Below are 22,641 nucleotides of genomic sequence, written 5' to 3' on the forward strand. Positions count from 1 at the left end.
AAAGATGGAAAATGCCTGGAACAGTTTTCTCCTTATTTGGAAAACAAAAACGTGGACAGTACAATACATATGTTATGCAAGTAGAACAAGTATTTATCTACTTATATATGTGCAGTTTTTTTCCCTGGGATAGTATGGCTTTACCTGCTGCTTTAATAAGGGCATTGGATTGCATAACCTGTAAAAACAGAATTGTAGTGATACGCCTATGCATAATTACGCATCCTAATTCGCAATTACGCATGGTAATCTTAATGCGAAATTTCGGGGAAAAGCGTAATTAATTCCATAAACATTCGTAATTACACATGAATTTACGTGTAATTTTGGTCGACTTTGGCAGTAAATAGCAAAACCCCCATACATGCTATTGTTACCAATATTGATACATGTGTTAAGGAGAATAGTGGGTACAAGTTCAGGCATTTTCCATCTTTACTGCCTCTGACTGAAGCTAATCCTGATGTCATTTCATTTCTTACTCTTTTTTTTCCTCCTCTGTCTGAAATGGTGTATGCATTGCTCATTCCCACTGAGCTCTGTAATAGGAACTGCACTGTAATATCTAGCGTGCTTTGTAAACACTTGGGAGCACAACATAGATCATATTTCAGCAGCTTCTGCAGAGGGTTGAGGTGTGTTTCTTTTCTCTGCTTCATGTCACACTGAACTGCCCTCAGCCAATAAGTGAGGAGCATGAATGTGGGAGGGAAATTAACAAGCTTCCCACCTGGACTGAGTACAGTGATTGGCAAAAACCAGCAACCAGCAACCAGAAAATAGTGAGTAGATTTACAGTGGCGTGGAGGGGCATTTGTTTTTATTTAATTGCTGTGAGGTGCCACTTGAAAACAATCTTCTGCTAGTGTTCCCCAACACCTATGGACACTTTGTAAGAATGGGAATCAAATCTTTGTTATTTTTAAGAGCATACCTGAGCAAGTTCTGAGAGTTCTAGACACTTATAGATACAAAGTCAGGAAAATAGAATTCATCCATGCCCAAGCAATGATTGAAAGCGGCTACAGGGTTATTTTCCTTAAAGAGTTTTAGATTAGGTGGGTATTTTTTTAAATAAAAGATATAACAAATTGACAATATGTGCTCGATTCTGTACGAGGTGTTTCTAGTTAGATTTCCTGCTGTTCTGTAATCCAAATCATATTAGCTGGCAGACTGCATTTCTATTACTTCCAATTCGTTTTCCAGTCACTACAGCTCAGTGGGTTGTCCCCATAGTGGTTTCAGGCATTGATGTTCAAGGCCTTGTAAATAAGTTTCTTGCACATGAATATGCATTCAGAGTGACCTTCCATCCCCCCCCCCCCCCCCCACCCACACACACACACACACACACACACACATACACATAATGACATAATCTTTGGCTTGTGTAGTTAAAGGGACTTTAGCAGTTGCTGTACTGCATTAAGGCCTACTTCACATATACTGTGTATATATATATATATATATATATATATATATATATATATATATATACAGGTGCACTCTATTTAGTCATTAGCACTCACCAGGCAATGTATGTCTATAGGCAACTGACTGCACTCAGATCAAAGGGGGCCGGATAATTACGCACACCCCACTTTGCAGTTATTGATTTGTAAAAAATGTTTGGAATGATGTATGATTTTCGATTCACTTCTCACATGTACACCACTTTGTATTGGTCTTTCACATGGAATTCCAATAAAATTGATGCATGTTTGTGGCAGTAATGTGACAAAACGTGGAAAACTTCAAGGAGGCCGAATACTTTTGCAACCCACTGTATGTATGTATGTATGTGTATATATATATATATATATATATATATATATATATATATATATATATATACTATATACATATATACTATATATATACATATATATATATATATATATATATATACACATACATATATATACACACGGGGTGTGAAACTCATATTAAACCAATAAAACGATGAATATCGCTTTAAAATGTAAGCCATAAAACGATACATATCGTTTTTAAATCAGCACCATTTTTTAACTCATAAAACGATAAATATTGTTTTATAATGCAAATTAATGTGGCGCCATTTTTACACTGTCGGCAGGTACAGCAGCTAAGTAACCGCATCCATAGAAACATCTTAAAATGTTGACATCTTTTCTTCTGGCTCGTTCTCAGCATTAATATTCCAGTGAAATTCATGTTGCATTCTGTGCTGGGCAGCTCTATGTGAGAATGCAACAAGAGACACACACACTAATTAATACAAAATGGCCTGAGGAAGAACATACAATCACGCATGTTGGAGGAAACAGCAAATGGCTTTAGGGAGAGAAAACACTTAATTTAAAAAGAAGTTTAAAAAACTGGATCTGCCTTTGCCTTGGGGCCTTAAACTCTCTGGTCTAAATGGAAAAAACGACAAATTTTACTGATAACAAGGCATAACTGCCAACGTTTCTAAGAAAACAGCCATAATTATGTAGCCAAGCTGTTTGTGCCGATCACAGCCCTCATTATCAAGGTCAGCTTCGTAATATTAAACATATTAAATTCACTGCAATGCTTTCCACTGGATATTAGTAAAACTAACATAAAAAGCATACGTTTCAGACAGATGTTTCCACATGCGGCATGTGTGCACAGCTGGGTGTACCCTGTTCAGTGACAACCAATCAATCAAATGATCACATCTATGTGTAAAAACTGGCTATGTAAAAACTTTTTAAAATATTTTTTTTTATAGTATGGGGGATCTATTAAACAGGGGCAGACTTGGGAGAAGGCCCCCAAGGCCCATGCCTAGGCCTCCAGAATCCACTAGACAGCGCTTACTGTTACAGCACTATTCTCGTAATTACTATTGATTGAGATACATTTTTATAATAAATTATGTCAAATTATTAAATTATGAGTAAACACAAAATTACGCATGAAATTCCAAGATAACACAAAATGATGTTGCAGCATTATGAGTTACGAATAATGGAAAATAACAAAGAATGATTTTGCAAGGTAATTGAGCAAAATTGAGCATATGTGAAATGTTGGCTCATCACTGTGTCACCTCAGTGCCTCTTTAAACAAGTTGGATGTTAATGACTCTTTAATGAAATTGTAATGGTACATGTGTCCATTAGATACTTTGGCCCATATTTAATGCCCTTTTTTCCCTAAGTTTTCTCCAATTAGATCTTTTTTCATCTTTTTCAGCACTTTACAATCGAAAAAGTACCAAAAAGTAGATGAAAAATTATTCTGAGTATTTTCTTGCTAGCTGGCGACTTAAAGGGCAATTTATTAATAAGGTGTGAAAATATCCCCAGAAGAAAACTTAAGAGAAAAAGTGAATTGAATAAGGGCCTTTATACTCCTGCCTGTAGACAGACAGTTTTGGGGAAAAAATAAACATGAAACAGCCTATTAATGTTCTACATTGTCTTTAACCAGTTGAGGACCACAGGTTTACACTCCCCTAGTGACCAGGCAATTTTTTACAATTCAGCACTGCACAACTTTAACAGTTAATTGCACGGCCATACAACTTAGCAGCCAAAGGAATCTTACCTCAGTTTCTTCTCCCTAATAGGGCTTTCTTTTGGTGGTCTCTGATCGCTCCTGCGATCTCTAGGGTTTTTCTTTATTAAAAATTATCTTTTTTTTTTAAATCCCCTGTCCCCCAAATTGTCCCTTGTCTTCGATCCGTACTTTGCACTATGCTTGCAAGGCATAGGACTATGGCAGGGATTAGATTGTGAGGCCATCTGAGGGACAGTTAAGTGACAAGGCTGTCACTAGTACAGCGCTGTGGGAGATCGCAGTGCTGTTTACATTGCTTTCCCCCCATTAACAAAAAAAAAACAGCCTGCCAGCCGCGATCGTGGGCTGGCAGGCTGATCGCGGCCTGCAGAGAATGGGCACTTGAGCGAGCGCTCGTTCCCTGCTAATCTTGCGATGAGCGAGATGACGCAATTCTGCATTAGGCGGTCCAGGGGGAGCCACTCTGCGGCCACCATTCTGCGTTAGGCGGTCGCAGAGTAGTTAAAATCTAGAAATGTAAGCACAACTACTGCTAATAAATTAAGTAATATGTGCTGATATCACTGTATGACATTGTCATGATCTTGCCTGCCTCTTGCACTCCCGATGTTCCTAGCACTTCTGGGTAACGGGCTGAGTGGCCTGATCTGTCCGCCAGTGCTCACGGTGTCTCTGGGGGTTGAGTGAATGCACGTGCGTGTGCGCACTATAGGGGCTATGTTGGACTGAGTGCACATGACACCATGTCCGTCTTACGCTCGCAAGAGCCAGTGAGTATAGTTGCTGTTAGCTGGCATAACATGAAGTAAAGCTGACTCCTGATTGGATGATGGTGTGTGTGGCTGGGCTACATTATGAATGATTGGTTAGTGCTGCTTTAAAAGGATTTCTTCTGCTCTGCACAAACTTACAGGGCTGCATTTCTGAAAAGGCCAAAAAGGCCCGAGCCTTGGGTAGCTGCAACCCAAGGAGAATCCTGAAAATGAAAGAGGGGTTGCTACATATGAAAGGAAGGCTAAAAATGGGAACTGATTCCAAAGGGAGGTGTTCATGAAAGAGAGGGGCTATAGTACATGAATGAAACACATGGAAGAGGTGCTGTGCATGGAATGGGAGGGGTGTTGCTGCACATGAAAGGGGAGCCCCAACATATTTGGCACTAGGGGCACACAAAGTATAAATCCGGCCCTACAAACTTCTGATGATGGCATTAGCTGCTGCTACTAGTTTCTGGATGTGAATTTGATTGATCTTGCTGTGACTATTTGCTTGAACCTGACTATTCTTTGGCTTGCTGCCTGGGCTGACCCTTTTCCTAAACCTGACCATTCTGCGGATTGCTGCCTGGAATGACCCTTGCCTGACCCTGAATACTCTTTTGCCTGCTCCTTGGAAAGCACCATTGATTAGTAACTTATGTGTATTACCCCTGGCTTGATTTGACAACCCATCTATCTGTACTTCTCTGTTTTTCCCTGTGCTTCTGCCTAGTGGGTCCTGGTGATATCTGTGCCTTCACTTTAACAGTCTTTATGCTTTGCGCATTAAAGCGGAATATAACCCTGCATTTCAACTTTGCTCTAAAATATTATTTACAGCATATTATATGCAAAAAGCATTTTTTTTACTAGACCAGCATTGGAAGGGTTAAACACAGAGGTTTAAAGTTCCGTGGAGAGATATGCAGAAGTTCAGATTGTTACATTCTATCTAGTTATATGTATCTATTGATAAATGTTACACACTCTTTGGCTGTCCTCCAAGCTCCTTCTCAGTCAGAGAGATGAGTCACATTCAACACTTAGATACATTTATGTAAACAAAATGTATCTATTTCAGCTTCGAATGCGTCTGCAGAAATCTCCAGGAACTTTAAAGCCCTGTGTAACCCTTCCAATGCTGGTCTAGTAAAAAAAAAATGCTGGTTGCATATAATATACTGTAAATAATGTTTTAGAGCAAAGTTGAAATGCAGGGTTATATTCCGCTTTAATGCCTCGGTGCAACCGTGTGCTGGGTAGACATGATTAGACCCCCAAGACTGAGCGAGGGAGCACTACATAGGGTAAAGACTGCTGTGGAGATTGGGGAATAATGATTGATCCAGAGTCAGGGAATCCACCAGGCCTCACAGTCTCCTTAACCATACAGCAAATAAAACCACAGACTGATGTATCCGATCTGTTGTTATAGAACCTGCATCCACTAACAAAGTTAGAGAGATACAACTAAAGTAGTTTATTTTCTAGGAAGATAGGTCTTGGCTTATCCTACTCATGCTCAGCTTAGACAATGGTAATGTTTCTGGCTAAACTACTTTTCACACTGTTGATTGTAGGAATTGTCAGTAATAGTAGGTTATTATCATCTGGGGTAAATCCAGGTGCTGGCTTCCTGCTCCTGAAGACAAATAAGGACAGGCATCAATGTCTCAGCTCTGATGTGCTCTCCACACTTTTGTCTGTTATAGTCTTGTTTACTGTTCCACCTTAATGAAATAGACAATTTGAGACTCTGTTGGCCTCAACAATGGACAATAGGTTATTGACATGTACAAGTGAAACTGTCAGTTCTGACTCAGCATTCCTTCCTTCTCCTGAGACTCCATCTGTCATCGATGGCAGCTACTAAGGAGACACCTCCTCACTGTGTTTGAAGCCTCTAGAGGATATTTGGCAAAGCCTATCAAAGCAGCTTGTGATGTCTTTATTGGAGAAGATGAAATCTTCCAACTCAATCTCTTTGGAGGTTAACAGGGAACAGATTGAAATCTATAAACAGCTGCATGTTCAATACACTCTGAGCTGCAAAAACATAACTATTTGTTTTTCCACTCTTCAATAAAAGGCATTTGCTATATAAAACATAATGCTTTGGGGGATTAGGTGAGTGAGGGTGGTGATAAGAAGAATACACAATTGTGTTAGTCTGAAACAATCCAGTTTTTAAATGATTATCCATTATGTCTACATTGTTTTATATTTGCATAGCAGAATCCTGAGATTATTAGATAAAAAAAATTCAGCCCACGTTCACTTATATGTTAATGCAAATGAAGGAATTAGAGGCTGTGCCACAGCAATGTTCCATGGATCAGCGCTGCATATAGCTAATGTGTAGTAAACAAGGCTTTCTCAACATGTTTAACCATTAAAATAACATAACAGCTTTAATACTTAGTTAAAATGGAATTACAGTCAACATTACACCTTTGCTCATATACTATATTTTTTGGACTATAAGATGCTCCTGACCATAAGACGCACCTAGGTTTAGGGGCCAAAAACCAAGGGAAAAAACATATACTAAACCTGGTGCATCCATGGTGAAGGGGCATCTTGTAGATTATGCCTCCTTTGTACCTTATGTTCCCTTGTACCTCTTCAGTCGCCCTGTGTCCTCCTATGTCCCCCTTCTGTCCTCCTTTGTCCGCCTCTGTCCTCCTTGTGTCCTCCTCTATGCCCCTTTGTGTCCCCCTCGTATCCTCTTCTATGCCCATTTGAGTCCCTCTGTGTCCTTTGTTTGTCCCCCTGTGTCGTTCTCTAAATGGACACAGTACAGGGAGTCCCCGACGTTGCGGCGGGTTGGAGGTTCGTATTGGCAGGCGTTCATAAGTCAGGAAATCCCTGCATTTGGACTATAAGATGCAGTGACTTTTATCCCCCACTTTTGGGAGTGAGTAGAAAAAGTGAGTCTTATAGTCCAAAAAAATACAGTACATATTTTCTACACCATTATAAAGTCTAAAAAATAACCCTGTTGAAAAAAGTACCATAATGGTAAACAATCTCTGCTTTCACTTTCCTTGGAGCCTTGCCAAGTGACTTTCCTAACAGTAACTGTAATGGTAGAACTCATATCCCATTTCCTGCTGCCTATTGTATGTTGATGTTTAGGGAACATGAAAGAGACTTCTGCTTGGCAAGTAAACAAAGTGAGAGCATTACCTGCATGATTGATTGTGGCAGCTGCATCAAAATCTTTAGCTATGTACACACATGTGATAACTGTCAGCTGAAGTGGCCAATAACGACTGTTTCAGCCATCGATCATTATGTGTGTACAGCGGCTGCCTATCAATATTGCTTGGGCATCGGGGTTCGTTAAGGATCCATCTTGTTGGATCCTTAATGACCCCCGATGCCCAAGCATTACCAATCGCAATGCTTTTTTCAACCCCGCCAATCGATTGAATCTGCTCTGTTGTCCGCCGATCGTCGTCCCTCCATAGCAACAGAACACATCACTAGCCTCAAGTCTGGGGATGTGTCTGTACAGCACCAATCCCCCGAATTGTCACTTGAGGAATCGTTTTCTGATCCCCGATGGGTGACAGTCCTTGCATGTGGGTATTACTTATCTTTTCCTGAAATTTCCAGCTACCTCTCAACATCAAGTTACCACCCAGGAAATACTATAAAACACAATTGGCATGCCGCTGCCATTACTAATTATACTGTGTAACATGAGCTGAGATTAGGATAGGTAGGCTAACTATATGGATCGAGAGATTAGCAACGCATATGTAAATTGTTAAGAAAATGTAACTGGGAAAAGACTGTGATGACCTACTATATATGCATTTTCATAATGGTGAACATTTCCTATCAGTCATCAACCCTGCACGTGTGCTCCACAACTTTTTTTAATAAGACAACGGCAGTCAAGCAGGCCAGGACCTCTAGTGAACGTCCTGCACTGGTTTATCTTGTTTACATGATCCAACCATAGATCATATAATGATGTAACCATTACAAGCAAGCCATACCTATGAGTGCTACCTGGAGACAGGCCTGCTGTGGCTTGGGAATTCTAGATGGTGTTGTCAGTTTGGTAGAAGAGATGTCTGGGTAAAAGGACACAAAAACAATAAGGAGGAGAGGGTTAAGGAGTCTATTACGTCATTATGCTTTGGCTTTATGATATATCATTATGCACATTTAATAAAGGGCAAGCAAGCCTGGCCAATTGTATACTGAGAAACCCTACCCCCACTTTGTTGTGCTCTAGCTGCTCTGCCATCCCTTTCTACTTCATTTAGGCCTAATTTAGACATTTTGTTAAAAAGAATCTGTATTGTTAAAATCGCACAAAAGTAAACATACCAGTGCGTTAGGGAACATCTCCTATTCCCCTCTGTCACAATTTCACCGCTCCTCGCCGCATTAAAAGTAGTCAAAAACAGTTTTAAAAATTTGTTTGTAAACAAACACAATGGCCACCAAAACAGGAAGTAGGTTGATGTACAGTATGTCCACACATAGAAAATACATCCATACACAAGCAGGCTGTATACAGCATTCCTTTTGAATCTCAAGAAATCATTTGTGTGTTTCTTTCCCCCTGCAGCTCTCACCCATTGAAGAGTTACAAGCTGATTGTTTCTTCCTGCAGACAGCTCTGCCCGGTGTCTGTAATTCCTCAGTATGTGACTCCTTTCACAGCAGAGGAGGATTTATCCAGCTTGTAAAAGATAAGAGAGCAGAGAAAAGCTGGCTAATGTAAATAACACACACACACGGGAGTGTGCATAGAGGGGGCCTCAAGGGGGGCATGCATCACAGATCCACAACACTGAAGTTGGCAGCCTTCCAGACACAGGGCGACAAGTCCGACAGGGGAAAGATACATTGATTTATTACAGAGAAGGTGATAGTAGAACGTGCTGCAGTAAGCCAGAGCACATTAGAACAGGTTTAGGAACTTGTAGGATGGTAGAAAACAGGATGACATTTTTGTTACAGAGTCTCTTTAAGATTAATGTCTTATAAAAATGTAGAAATATAACAAAATATTTTACTTGTGTAATTAGTTGAAACAAAAAAACATCACATTGTAAGTGTAACGGTTGGTGTCAGCAACACAGATTTTCCTGATTATTGGTGATCTGCAGTATCACCAATAATACAGATACTATACCTGATTATGTGGTGATCTGCAGAATCACTAATAATGCTAGTATAGCTAGACACGGGACAACCAATGTGGGATTGTGTTTTGGTGCAACAGTAATGAGAAGAGGAGATATCCCGAGGAGCGGGAGATTCAGGCAATACTGCAGCCAAGGATCCCCTGAGGAGCAGGGGATTCAGACTGTACTGCAGCCAGTGGACACCTGAGGAGCAGGGACCACTGACTGTACTGCAAGGATGATCACCAGAGGAGCAGGTTTTACAGACAGTGTTGCAAGGGCTGATCACCTAAGGAGTAGGTGACAACTTTTAGAGATTCCTCACTAATGGCTAGGCCCACTAGTGAGGACAGGAAGGTCAGACAAGCAGGGTAGGCAACGTACGGACAGATAAAGTACAAAGACGGAAGGCTGATTTGATGTTTAGGTTCAGGCAGAGTCGGCAACAATAATCAGATAGGCAGAGGTACCGAATCAGCAAACAGGAGAGTAGTCAAGGAAGCAGAAGGTCATAACAGATAAACAATAGCAATGTAGCAATATCCTAGTCTAGGTGTGAAGTCCTTGGTTTCAACACCTGGGATCTAGACTAAGTACACAGATAACACAATGCAATTAGTACTTTAAGCTATCAACGGAATCTGGCTAAGTGTGGATCCCCAGCTCCAGCTGGTTCTAGCACACTGTAGGATCTGACTAAGGGTCTGAGCGCTAACACGTTAGCATTTGCAACAGCAGACAACCAGCAACTGACAGGCAGGTCCTATATATACTCAGAGCGCTCCACAGCACCGCCCAGTCACGCAGCCAATCTGGAGCACTACTGGAGTCAGCTGACCGGCTGATCAGCTGACTCCTCTTTTGCTTGCATAAAGGTCCTGTCGCCTGGAGCGCGCGCGTGTAGCTCTCAATCTATGTGCACTAGAAGGACCAGGCAAAACAGCCGCATGTAACTGCGCGGCAGAGGCCGCCGGCTGATACGCAGAGATAGCCGCCATGCCGCTTGGCCCTGTGGCGGTATCTACGCTATCCTTTACAATAAGGTTATAAAAATGTGTGGCAGTCCCTTCTTTATAGTATATACAGTCCTTTGGGACAGCTGTGTATATTGCTGCATATTATGGTCAGAAACTCGCCATGCAAAGCGAGGTCAGCATCCCCCCAATCTTATCATCCAAATAAGGAGCAAAAACATAACTGCATGGGTTCAGATAGTGTTCTCGTTTTAATGCATTACAAATTACTCAATATGTATGACGTAGTTCCAAATCCCTCTTTGCCTGTTTTAATATGGTCTAAGTAGTGGAATAAGACACCCCCTCCCCCCATGCAACCAAATATTATGCAAAAGATTTAGACGTCTGGACTCAAATTTCCAAACTTTCATGAGGACCAGCGCTGTATGTATGTTGGATTAGTGTGGCTCTGTAAAATGTATAAGCTACCGGTATATGTTCACTATACACCAGTGGTTCTGGATGTGCACCTGGCTTTCAAAGGCAAAAAGAAATTATTTGCATTTTTGGAAGTGACGCATCATGGGAAACCACACTTGCTCACTTAAGGTTGAATTATTTCAAATATCCTTTGTTTAAGAAGGCAAAACTATATTTAGCATCTATTATTAGTAATAATTTAGCCCTTATATTCTCCGAGTGGTTCTGGTCACTATGAACTCTCTGGGTACTCTGCAACATTTTGCACTAATTTGATGGAAACCCAAATATGCACCACACCACTACACTAAAAGCCTTCAGTACTTCTTCTTAGTGTTACGATAAAACCATAAAATATGTACTGATCTGATATAAGAAGAACACAGAGAGCCCAATATAGTGTAGTATGTATAGAAAGGTGGAAGAAAAATAAAGTGTGAGAATAAAATACTCACAAACCAGGGTTACCTTGAAGGTAACCACTGTACAAACAGGTGAGAAGATTACATCTGTCCTCACTCAGGATTAAAAAGTTGCTCTCTGTAGATCGGAAAGAAAGGGGGTAGGTCACTCCTCCACCAGGGCTGGACACAATTCTAGCAGCAGTGAACAGAGGCACCAGCAGGATAAAAATATCTAAAAACCTTAAAAATGCTTGGGAGGCAGCGGTGGACTTACCTCCAAGAAGCAGACATAATAACTGTCAATTTAAATAAACAATTTATTGTATAGTCCCCCCAGAAAAGATGCAACGCGTTTCGCAGGCATAAGCCGCTTCATCAGGAAATAAGTAGGGGTGTAAACAGTCTGTAGTCAGGACCATGATCTGAGGCAAGTCTAGGTACTTTGAGTCCAATGGGAGAAAAACACTTTACAAATGATTTGTTTTTACTGTAGTGTTATGGTTTATGTTCATATTGTGTTCAAGTGAATTGTGTGTATGTGGCATCAAAATTCAGACTAGAAGAAGAAAGTTCTAGCAGTAGACAGCAAGCAGTACATTACTGCAGCTGTAAACTTCTTTCACCCCCCGCCGCCAACCCCTTCAGTAGTCTTTGAGGCCCCTCAGCATCTTCAAGGGCCCCTCCAATTGTGCCACTGTTCCCATCAGAAAAATCACCAACCTGGCTTGGTCGCAGCCTTTTGCACATGCGCAGTTCTAACCATGTGCATCCATCAATCACACTCCAGTTGCAGGGAGCTTTTTCACATTCTTTGCAAACCACACATGTGCAGAACACTCCTAAAGGCAGGAGTGCAATTGATGGAGGCGAGCATGCACAGTAGCCCATGACCAAACCAGGTTGGAAATTCTTCTGAGGGCAACAGCGGCACAACAAAGGGGTCCCCAAAGACTCCGAGGGGTCTCAAAGACTATGGGAGGGAAGGGGGGGGCAGGAGGCAAGAAGAAGAAGCCCCAAGTAAGTAAAAGTCATGTTTTTTTGTCCCAGTTCAGATGTGCTTTAACCCCTCCTCTCATCGAGGGGGATGACATACTTGAAAATTATGTAGCCAGTCTTTATGCTTTTTTTTTCTGTTTCAATCACCAGATAGAGGTATTTTTAGAGAGTATTCTCCCTCCTCTATAAATAATATTTCCCCTGAGTTACAGCAGCAATCTTTTTTTGTGGATTTTTGTGTATTTTGTGTGCCTTAGGGCTCGTTTCCACTATCGCGAATCTGCATGCGTCCAACGCATGCAGATCCGCACATGTAATACAAGTGGATGGGCCTGTTTCCACTGTAGCGTTGTTGAGGTGCGTTTTTTTCAGCGTGAAAAAAACGCACAAAAGAGCCAACGATTTCGCCTGCGTCGGGAATCCGTGCGAATCGCCGCTAATGTATTTAATAGTAAAAACGCATGCGTTTGTTACATGCGTTTTTACCCGCGATTTCGCGTGCGATTTCGCACCTTTTTCAATTTTATTTAGCCCTGGCAGTGTCATGGTTAATTTCGCATGGCACCCTGCCATGCGAAATCGCAGGCGAAATCGCGGGTAAAAACGCATGTGGAAACGCATCCGCATGCGTTTTTACAAGCGTCGGAATGCGGCCGAAATCGCGTCGCAACAGTGGAAACAAGCCCTAATTCCATAAAAGTGTGGTGTGGAAAAATAAAACATCCGCTTCGCTTGCAGAGCTACAGTGAGGCAGAAACTAGGAAGGTCTGTTTGAAGAGACTGTTGTTAAACTCTGATATAAGCATTCTGTGAAATAACATGGCCAGCAGCCCTGCAAGAGATGTTTAGCTGTTTTACCACTAAGTAGGGAAACTGAAAGAATAAAAGTTGGGTAACAACCAGTTTTATTGTCTGCAGAATGTTTAAAAAAAGCCTCCTTAGAATATCTCTTTGTAAATATTTTTTAACAAAGGAACATAATATTGTAGGCTCCTTTCTCAAAGTGCACATTGCATGGCGTTGCCATCGCCATGCAATGGTGCCAAATTAACAACATAAAAATGGGTATCCTGAATAATTTTTTATGGTCTACTTAGAATTGTTGCAGGTGCTCCGTAACCGCTTCCAGACCATGCTAATTGAAATCTATGCCCTGTTTGGGGCCTGTAATCTCTGCCAGTACGTAGATTTCAATAAGTGCGCCACACGAACTCGCCACTACCGCTCATATTGCCACTCTCCTACCACTGCAGCACACTCACCCTACCATCACTATGACAGCAAAGCTCCGTGAGCTGGTCAGGAGCCGATTTCATTGGCTTCTGACCCTGTGATCTAATCACATTGGCTCACAGTGATCACAGGGTCAGGAACCAATGAAATAATCTCCTGACGGCTGGCTCACGGAGCTCTGCTGTCATAGTGGTGGCAGGGTGAGTTAGATGCAGTGATGGGATAGTGACTAGAGATGTAGCGAACGGTTCGCCGGCAAACGGTTCCAGGCGAACTTCGGTGGTTCGCGTTCGCCTGCACCAGGCGAACTTTTGCGGAAGTTCGATTCGCCCCATAATGCACTATGAGGGTCAACTTTGACCCTCTGCATCACAGCCAGCAGGCACCTTGTAGCCATTCAGGCTACACTAAGCACTGGAGCCCCACCCCCCCCTTATATAAGGCCATTAGAGTCACTCGTGTGCCTGCTAGAGACAGACTAGGGACAGCTGCTGCAGACTTGTTCTCCTAGGGACAGATTAGTTTAGCTTACTCCTGGCTGATTATTATTGCTTTTATAGCACCCCTCAACAGCTCTTTTCAGAGCTCATCCTGTACTTTTTTTTTCTGTGTGTCAAACTGACACTTTTGTTGCATGCACAGCCTTGCTAATTCATAGTGTGTGAACCCAGCACACTGCATCTAACTACCTGTTGTGTTGAGTGAACCCACCTCACTGCATCTAAGTACCTTTACTGTTCAGTGAACCCAGCTCACTGCATCTAACTACCTTTTGTGTTCAGTGAACCCACCTCACTGCATATAACTACCTTTGTGTTCAGTGAACCCACCTCACTGCATATAACTACCTGTTGTGTTGCGCACAGCTGTTTGAGGTGCGTTACACAGTGAGTTTGGTGTGTCAGTGTGAAGCAGAACTCTAATTACACTCCCTGATTGATGTATACACATGCAAGATGTTTTAAAGCACTTTAGGCCCGCAATTTAGCATTCAATGTGATTTCTGCCCTCAAAATGCTGCTTTGCGTCACATCCAGATTTTTCCCTGGGATTTTGGGCATGTATCCCACTCCGCCATGCCCCCCTCCAGGTGTTAGACCCCTTGAAACATCTTTTCCATCACTTTTGTGGCCAGCATATTTTTTTCTATTTTTCAAAGTTTGCATCCCCATTGAAGTCTATTGCGGTTCGCGAACTTTTCCCGCAAACCGAACCTTCCGCGAAGGTGAGACTTCAGTGAGCCACGTTTTTGTATCCGCAGTCTCTGGTCCTTAAGGGGCCAGAGGCTGATGGCACTCAAGTGGTTAAGCTTTGCTCCCTCTAATTCCAATGGAATTTTAAATATTTACTCTAGATACACCACAACTTGAATGTATGAGATCCTCCATACACAGCTACACGAGGATTACTCAATAATATTTTCTTGCGTTTTCATACAGAAGATGTTTTCACTCATCAATAGAATACTGTTCAGCCACCAGCAAGAAAAAAAATCCCTCAAAATAAGTTGTATAGTGTGTGTGTGTGTGTGTGTGTATGTGTATATACTGTGTGTATATATATATATATATATATATATATATATATATATATATATATATATATATATATATATATATATATATATATATACCGATAGATAGATAGATAGATAGATAGATAGATAGATAGATAGAGATATATAGATATACAGTGCTGTCCATAATTATTCATACCCCTGGCAAGTTTTGACTTAACGTCACTTTTATTCAACCTAGTAATTTTTTGACAGGAAATGGCATAGGTGTCTCCCAAAAGATAATAAGACAATGTATAAGAGGCATTATTGTGGAAAAAAAACATTTCTCAGCCTTTATTTACATTTGAGCAAAAAGTGTCCAGTCCAAAATTATTCGTACCCTTCACAAACTGTCACAGTCTGTGGGAAAGTCCAAAGTTCCATACCATTCCAAATAGTCCAAGCTGCAGCTACGAATTGTGGCTGCTCAAAAGTCAGGAAAGGGATACAAGGCCATTTCTAAATGTTTTCAAGTTCCAGTGCTACAGTGCAAAGTATTATTAAAAAATACAAGATGTTCCAGGGCTATACATAATCTTTACCCTGGCCTGGATGTTCCTCTCCTCCCACTTGACACAGCAGGAGTGCAGAGAGGTGATCACGCTGGTCTTCTTCTGCGTGTCACCGTCTTGCTATCTGTCGGTATAGTACTTCTGCCAGCGCCCCCCTTCTCCCTCCTGCTGCACTGCGCCCCGTGCAGTTGCACGTACCGCACGCCCCAAAAAACGGCTCTGGTGATGGCAAGAAGACCCTACAACCTGAAAGATTTGGAGCTCATTGCTAAAGATGAATAGGCAAAAATACCTGTGGAGAGAGACATGCAGAAAGCTGGTCTGCAATTATAGGAAACATTTGATTGCTTTAATAGCCAATAAAGGCTTTTCTATTCTCTCTCTAATACTATTGAGAAGGGTATGAATAATTTTGGAATGGACACTTTTTGCTCAAATTTAACCATGTAAGTATCAGCGGTCTCTGCCCCATTAAGGAACAGAGACCGCTGGTACCAGAAACGGCGGAATAGCGACGAATACCGACGAATCACTGCACATACCCACTGTAATCGTCATCACCACCGCACGTTGGAAACCTGGGCCACCCACTCTGCCGTCTCTATGACGGCAGAGTTCCTGTCCGCTTTGGCTCCTGACCCTGCCTATCAATGTAAGCCAATGGGAGAGGCTTACGTTGATAGACAGGATCAGGAGCCAATGAAATCGGCTCCTGACCGGCTCACAGGGCTGTGCTGTCATAGAGACGAGTGAGCTGAGGCAGGGAGACAGTGGCGAGATCGTTGGGAGCAACAAAAGCGGCAAGAACGTGCGGGGTCGGTGATTTGAAATCTACGCCCTGGCAGCCAGGTAGCCATCAAAACAGGGCGTAGATTTCAATCACTAAGGTCATTCACTAGTTGAATAAAAGCTGAGGATTTTTTTCCCCACAATAATGCCTGTTGTACATCATCTTATTGTCTTTTGGGACACACCTATGTCATTTTCCGTCAAAAAATTACTTGCTGGCTCACGGAGCTCTGCTGTCATAGTGGTGGCAGGGTGAGTTAGATGCAGTGATGGGATAGTGACTAGAGATGTAGCGAACGGTTCGCCGGCAAACGGTTCCAGGCGAACTTCGGTGGTTCGCGTTCGCCTGCACCAGGCGAACTTTTGCGGAAGTTCGATTCGCCCCATAATGCACTATGAGGGTCAACTTTGACCCTCTGCATCACAGCCAGCAGGCACCTTGTAGCCATTCAGGCTACACTAAGCACTGGAGCCCCACCCCCCCTTATATAAGGCAGCCTCCGGCGGCCATTAGAGTCACTCGTGTGCCTGCTAGAGACAGACTAGGGACAGCTGCTGCAGACTTGTTCTCCTAGGGACAGATTAGTTTAGCTTACTCCTGGCTGATTATTATTGCTTTTATAGCACCCCTCAACAGCTCTTTTCAGAGCTCATCCTGTACTTTTTTTTTCTGTGTGTCAAACTGACACTTTTGTTGCATGCACAGCCTTGCTAATTCATAGTGTGTGAACCCAGCACACTGCATCTAACTACCTGTTGTGTTGAGTGAACCCACCTCACTGCATCTAAGTACCTTTACTGTTCAGTGAACCCAGCTCACTGCATCTAACTACCTTTTGTGTTCAGTGAACCCACCTCACTGCATATAACTACCTTTGTGTTCAGTGAACCCACCTCACTGCATATAACTACCTGTTGTGTTGCGCACAGCTGTTTGAGGTGCGTTACACAGTGAGTTTGGTGTGTCAGTGTGAAGCAGAACTCTAATTACACTCCCTGATTGATGTATACACATGCAAGATGTTTTAAAGCACTTTAGGCCCGCAATTTAGCATTCAATGTGATTTCTGCCCTCAAAATGCTGCTTTGCGTCACATCCAGATTTTTCCCTGGGATTTTGGGCATGTATCCCACTCCGCCATGCCCCCCTCCAGGTGTTAGACCCCTTGAAACATCTTTTCCATCACTTTTGTGGCCAGCATATTTTTTTCTATTTTTCAAAGTTTGCATCCCCATTGAAGTCTATTGCGGTTCGCGAACTTTTCCCGCAAACCGAACCTTCCGCGAAGGTGAGACTTCAGTGAGCCACGTTTTTGTATCCGCAGTCTCTGGTCCTTAAGGGGCCAGAGGCTGATGGCACTCAAGTGGTTAAGCTTTGCTCCCTCTAATTCCAATGGAATTTTAAATATTTACTCTAGATACACCACAACTTGAATGTATGAGATCCTCCATACACAGCTACACGAGGATTACTCAATAATATTTTCTTGCGTTTTCATACAGAAGATGTTTTCACTCATCAATAGAATACTGTTCAGCCACCAGCAAGAAAAAAAATCCCTCAAAATAAGTTGTATAGTGTGTGTGTGTGTGTGTGTGTATGTGTATATACTGTGTATATATATATATATATATATATATATATATATATATATATATATATATATATACCGATAGATAGATAGATAGATAGATAGATAGATAGATAGATAGATAGATAGATAGAGATATATAGATATACAGTGCTGTCCATAATTATTCATACCCCTGGCAAGTTTTGACTTAACGTCACTTTTATTCAACCAGCTAGTAATTTTTTGACAGGAAATGGCATAGGTGTCTCCCAAAAGATAATAAGACAATGTATAAGAGGCATTATTGTGGAAAAAAAACATTTCTCAGCCTTTATTTACATTTGAGCAAAAAGTGTCCAGTCCAAAATTATTCGTACCCTTCACAAACTGTCACAGTCTGTGGGAAAGTCCAAAGTTCCATACCATTCCAAATAGTCCAAGCTGCAGCTACGAATTGTGGCTGCTCAAAAGTCAGGAAAGGGATACAAGGCCATTTCTAAATGTTTTCAAGTTCCAGTGCTACAGTGCAAAGTATTATTAAAAAATACAAGATGTTCCAGGGCTATACATAATCTTTACCCTGGCCTGGATGTTCCTCTCCTCCCACTTGACACAGCAGGAGTGCAGAGAGGTGATCACGCTGGTCTTCTTCTGCGTGTCACCGTCTTGCTATCTGTCGGTATAGTACTTCTGCCAGCGCCCCCCTTCTCCCTCCTGCTGCACTGCGCCCCGTGCAGTTGCACGTACCGCACGCCCCAAAAAACGGCTCTGGTGATGGCAAGAAGACCCTACAACCTGAAAGATTTGGAGCTCATTGCTAAAGATGAATAGGCAAAAATACCTGTGGAGAGAGACATGCAGAAAGCTGGTCTGCAATTATAGGAAACATTTGATTGCTTTAATAGCCAATAAAGGCTTTTCTATTCTCTCTCTAATACTATTGAGAAGGGTATGAATAATTTTGGAATGGACACTTTTTGCTCAAATTTAACCATGTAAGTATCAGCGGTCTCTGCCCCATTAAGGAACAGAGACCGCTGGTACCAGAAACGGCGGAATAGCGACGAATACCGACGAATCACTGCACATACCCACTGTAATCGTCATCACCACCGCACGTTGGAAACCTGGGCCACCCACTCTGCCGTCTCTATGACGGCAGAGTTCCTGTCCGCTTTGGCTCCTGACCCTGCCTATCAATGTAAGCCAATGGGAGAGGCTTACGTTGATAGACAGGATCAGGAGCCAATGAAATCGGCTCCTGACCGGCTCACAGGGCTGTGCTGTCATAGAGACGAGTGAGCTGAGGCAGGGAGACAGTGGCGAGATCGTTGGGAGCAACAAAAGCGGCAAGAACGTGCGGGGTCGGTGATTTGAAATCTACGCCCTGGCAGCCAGGTAGCCATCAAAACAGGGCGTAGATTTCAATCACTAAGGTCATTCACTAGTTGAATAAAAGCTGAGGATTTTTTTCCCCACAATAATGCCTGTTGTACATCATCTTATTGTCTTTTGGGACACACCTATGTCATTTTCCGTCAAAAAATTACTTGCTGGTTGAATAAAAGTAACTTTAAGTCAAAATTTGCCAGGGGTATGAAAAATTATGGGCAGCACTGTATATATTATTGCTCCCAGTTTGCCTGATATTTTCAGAAAAGTAATTGCCACTTGTGATTAGTTTAAAATTCTGTTTAAATGTTAAAACAATAAACTTTGGATTGTAGATTTTATGTGCCAAAAATGTATTGCGTGGGAGGTGTTTTCCTATCTTAAATTTGTTGATTGGCACAAATCTAACTGGTATCACTCAGGAGGGTCAAGTTAATAGGAAGGATGACAAACATCTAATCTCACTGCCGTTTATTGAGGCTTCTGATTTCATACAAGCCGTCTGTTTATTTCTTAGATTAGACTTTGCAAAGTTTCTTGGGAACTTGTGAGAAGCGTATGATATTATATTGTTTACCTCTGCTGGGAGACTATTAGTAAGTTCTGAGTATTCATTTGCATGTCATATTATATGCAATTCCTAGATGAATTCAGAGTATTGTCTGTTCTACAATTAGACGACAAAGCTTGGAACAGAAATATGAAACCTCTGCTTCCCTTGGAAGGCATTATGACCACATCCTCCAGTGATGAGGCTGATCTATGTACACTTCACCGTAGATTTGGAAATTGTATAAATGTTACATAGCAATGAAGATCCCCGTGGTACAAGACTTTGTAAAGCAGATAGTCATTAGTTTAATCTGCATGTTTTCTAGCCCTGTTTTGCTCTTGTCCTGACGCTTGTTAACAAATTGTAAGATAGCTTATTAAGAGAGCTGCACATTGTCTCAGTGTGAATCACACATCGGTTGCTTGCACAGGCTAATTCTTCCTATGTAATATGAATGGATTATATAATACTTGATATCCCTTAGGCTACATTCACAGTGGTACATTATTGTTCTGTGTAAATAAAGTGTTTTAACGCATGTTACCGCACTGCAATGTCAAGTCTATGCACGTTCACAGTGCGACGTTAAAGAGACTCTGTAACATGAAAAAGATCCCCTGGGGGGTACTCACCTCGGGTGGGGGAAGCCTCCGGATCCTAATGAGGCTTCCCACGCCGTCCTCTGTCCCACGGGGGTCTCGCTGCAGCCCTCTGAACAGCCGGCGACAGGCCCGACTGTAATTTCAATATTTACCTTTGCTGGCTCCAGCGGGGGCGCTGTGGCTGCTTTCCTCTCCGAACTACACGGAAATACCCGATCTCAGTCGGGTCCGCTCTACTGCGCAGGCGCCGGAAACTTGCGCAGGCGCCGGAAACTTGCGCCTGCGCAGTAGAGCAGACCCGACGACGATCGGGTATTTCCGTGTAGTTCTGAGCCGACAGCCGTCAGAGCGCCTGCGCAGGAGCCAGGAAGGTAAATATTACGTCACGGCTGCACGGAGGGCTGCAGCGAGACCCCCGTGGGACAGAGGACGGCGTGGGAAGCCTCATTAGCATCCGGAGGCTTCCCCCACCCGAGGTGAGTACCGCCCAGGGGATTTTTTGAGGTTACAGATCCTCTTTAACGTCCTGTTGTAAATGTTGCATTATGGTGATGCACTGCTGCAGTGTGTTACTTCTAAAGGCAGACGTTAACAGATACAGGATAGCATACTTTTAATTGCCTGTATGTTCCACTGTATCTACTGTATGCAACGATAACACAGCATTAAGGTGCCTTGCGACTTTTTTGTTGTGTGGCTTTGTAATTTTGCATTGTGACTAGCTTAACAGAATTCTCTTTTGCCACAGACAAGAATCATTGTGAAACTAATCTAGTGAAAAGCTGGTACCCCCCCCCCCCCCCATTAATTACCCCACATATGACATACAGTACTCATCCCACATGTAAACTGCAGCAATTGCCCCCATTTATCTTTACTGATGTCAGTGGGCATTCTAGATACAAAAAATAGCCCAACATGCTGCATCTCATCCTCCCAAACAAAGTGCAGTCACTGCACCAGGCCATCATTGGTTTTCAGCGGGCAAGTGTGCCTGCTCCTTCATCATTCCTGCTCAGTGTGTGTGGGGGATGGGGAGAGTGACTCAATGTTACAGGTTAAACACTTATGCAAACTCCATGCACAGCCCTGTTTTAAAACCAAAGGTTGTCCCAGGATGTTTACACATACACAGCAGTTTAGTAACCAAATTTGTAAAATAATCAATTAGCATGAGAAATCTCGAAGAACCGGTTCAGCACCGCAGTGCCGAAATTCTCATGCATCCGAGCAACGTTCACCTCCCATTCATTCGCCTATAACTTTATTGCTACTTATCACAATTAATTGATCTATATCTTGTTTTTTCCGGCCACTAATTAGGCTTTCTTTGGGTAGTACATTTTGCTAAGAATTATTTTTTTCGAAATCTATTTTAACAGGAAGATTAAGAAAGAAATGAAAAAAATTCATTATTTCTCAGTTTTTGGCCATTATAGTTTGAAATTAATATACGCTACCGTAATTAAAACTCATGTATTTTATTTGCCCATCTGTCCCATTACACCATTTAAACGATGTCCCTATCACAATTTATGGTGCCGATATTTCATTTAGAAATAAAGGTGCATTTTTTCAATTTGCGTCCATCACTATTTATAAGCTTATAATTTTAAATAATATAATAACATATTCTCTTGACATGCATATTTAAAAAGTTCAGACCCTTGGGTAACTATTTATGTTGTTTTTGTTTTTTTTTAATTGTATTTTTTTTTTAATAAAAAAAAGTGTATGTGGGTAATTTTTGGTGTGGGAGGGAAACTGCTAATTTTAAATGTAAATTTTTTTTTTTATATATAAAAATGTATGTGGGTGCAGTTTACTATTTGGCCACAAGATGGCCACGTGAAAAAAGTCCTGGATGCGAACGATCTCGCATCCAGGAACTAAAATGCTGGGGAGAAGTTTCCTGGGGGCAGAAATACCGCGCTCTGTGGAGAGAAAGCGTCGGTATTTCTGCGGGAAAGTTAGATCGGTGAATGGGAATTATATTCCCATTCACTGATCGGGGGGCTAGTGGCGGGCAGCGGGAGCGCGCAAGGGGGCGCGCCCGATCGCGCGCAGCAGCAGTGCCTATCTGGATGAGGAAGCTCGTCCAGATAGGCCAAACTGGTTAATCAGATTGAAAACATTTGTTTTTC

General features: G+C 42.2%; 1 protein-coding gene and 1 long non-coding RNA gene across 12 annotated transcripts in view; one reads left to right on the forward strand and one right to left on the reverse strand.

The window, feature by feature from the left end:
• LOC137524840 (potassium voltage-gated channel subfamily H member 8-like) overlaps positions 1–22,641 on the forward strand; it is a 795,600-nt gene that overhangs the window by 283,884 nt on the left and 489,075 nt on the right. The gene's annotated exons all lie outside the window — the stretch shown is intronic.
• LOC137524841 (uncharacterized) overlaps positions 5,768–22,641 on the reverse strand; it is a 106,745-nt gene continuing 89,871 nt past the window's right edge. For 8 of the 9 annotated variants that reach the window (XR_011022791.1, XR_011022790.1, XR_011022788.1 and 5 more), the window contains 2 exons: positions 8,306–8,383; positions 5,768–5,937 (listed from right to left, as the gene is read on the reverse strand). This is a non-coding gene — a long non-coding RNA (uncharacterized lncRNA). Of the gene's footprint in view, positions 6,026–8,305; positions 8,384–22,641 lie in introns of all 9 variants that reach the window. The other variant, XR_011022784.1, reaches the window with a different exon arrangement.

The sequence above is a fragment of the Hyperolius riggenbachi genome, chromosome 7 (genome assembly GCF_040937935.1).
Source record: "Hyperolius riggenbachi isolate aHypRig1 chromosome 7, aHypRig1.pri, whole genome shotgun sequence".
NCBI classification, from domain to species: Eukaryota; Metazoa; Chordata; class Amphibia; order Anura; family Hyperoliidae; genus Hyperolius; species Hyperolius riggenbachi.